The sequence below is a fragment of the Aptenodytes forsteri genome, unplaced genomic scaffold, assembly GCF_000699145.1.
Source record: "Aptenodytes forsteri isolate BGI_AS27 unplaced genomic scaffold, ASM69914v1 Scaffold126, whole genome shotgun sequence".
In the NCBI taxonomy this organism is placed as follows: Eukaryota; Metazoa; Chordata; class Aves; order Sphenisciformes; family Spheniscidae; genus Aptenodytes; species Aptenodytes forsteri.
Window position 1 is genome coordinate 2,127,997 of NW_008794599.1, and position 1,877 is coordinate 2,129,873.

Consider the following 1,877-nt stretch of genomic DNA (forward strand, 5'->3'; position numbering starts at 1 on the left):
GCCGTCGGCCGCACGAAGGGCTTGGAGACGGGCACTGCGGGCACCCAGCTGTGAGCGGCCCCCAAAACTGCCGGCCCCTTCCCCCGGTCCTGCCAGGAGCCCCCAGATCCCTCCTGTCCCACCCGGGGATGATCTTGCCAGCCCAGACCACACATTGGCTAGTGATGTGCTGTAGCGGCTAGCAGGAGGGCTAGTGAGAACGTCCACGGGCTAGTGAGGGGGTGTCCTGGCTGTGGGCACAGGAGCAGCCATGTATGGGCTAATGAGACCAGTTACGGGCTGGCGGGATGCTGGGTTGGCCAGGGCAAGGAGATGGGGATGGCTAGTGGGCTGCTATATTGGCTAGTGGGGTGCTATGTTGACTAGTAGGGCACTATGTTGGCTAGTGGGGCACTACCTTGGCTAGTGGGGCACTACAATGGCTGGAGGCAGGGGAGTTCATTGGCTAGTGGTGCGCTATGCTGGCTAGTGAGGCGCTATGTTGGCTAGCAGGGTGCTTTGCTGGCTGGTGGGGCTCTACTTTGGCTAATGGGGCGCTTTGTTGGCTAGTGAGATGCTATGTTGGCTAGTCCGGCACTACATTGGCTCGTGGGGCGCTGTGTTGGCTAGTGGGGTGCTATGTTGGTTTGTGGGGCTCTATGTTGGCTAGCGGCATGCTTCGTTGACTGGTGGGGCCCTTCGGTGGCTAGTGGGCCGCTACCTTGGCTAGTGGGGCTCTACACTGGCTAGCGGCATGCTTCATTCACTAGTGGGGCCCTTCGGTGGCTAGTGGGCCGCTACCTTGGCTAGTGGGGCTCTACACTGGCTAGCGGCACGCTTCGTTGACTGGTGGGGCCCTTCAGTGGCGAGTAGGCCGCTACCTTGGCTAGTGGGGCTCTACACTGGCTAGCGGCATGCTTCATTCACTAGTGGGGCCCTTCGGTGGCTAGTGGGCCGCTGCCTTGGCTAGTGGGGCTCTACACTGGCTAGCGGCACGCTTCGTTGACTGGTGGGGCCCTTCGGTGGCTAGTGGGCCGCTACCTTGGCTAGTGGGGCTCTACACTGGCTAGCGGCATGCTTCATTCACTAGTGGGGCCCTTCGGTGGCTAGTGGGCCGCTGCCTTGGCTAGTGGGGCTCTACACTGGCTAGCGGCATGCTTCATTCACTAGTGGGGCCCTTCGGTGGCTAGTGGGCCGCTACCTTGGCTAGTGGGGCTCTACACTGGCTAGCGGCACGCTTCGTTGACTGGTGGGGCCCTTCGGTGGCTAGTGGGCCGCTGCCTTGGCTAGTGGGGCTCTACACTGGCTAGCGGCACGCTTCGTTGACTGGTGGGGCCCTTCAGTGGCGAGTAGGCCGCTACCTTGGCTAGTGGGGCTCTACACTGGCTAGCGGCATGCTTCATTCACTAGTGGGGCCCTTCGGTGGCTAGTGGGCCGCTGCCTTGGCTAGTGGGGCTCTACACTGGCTAGCGGCATGCTTCATTCACTAGTGGGGCCCTTCGGTGGCTAGTGGGCCGCTACCTTGGCTAGTGGGGCTCTACACTGGCTAGCGGCACGCTTCGTTGACTGGTGGGGCCCTTCGGTGGCTAGTGGGCCGCTACCTTGGCTAGTGGGGCTCTACACTGGCTAGCGGCATGCTTCATTCACTAGTGGGGCCCTTCGGTGGCTAGTGGGTTGCTTCATCGGCCAGCAGCACGCCACGTTGGCCAGCGGAAGACTCTATTGGCTAGCGGGCGAGGGGATGCTTCACGGCAAGCCAGGGGAACGCGACGCTGGCCGGTCCCTGGCTGGGGGGGGGGGGGGGGCCCCCCCGGGAGCCTGTCGGGGATGAGGAGGAGAGTGTCTGGCTCCCAAAAATAGCATCTGACCCCGCGCTGTCAGCTGGCTCGTACCTCGGC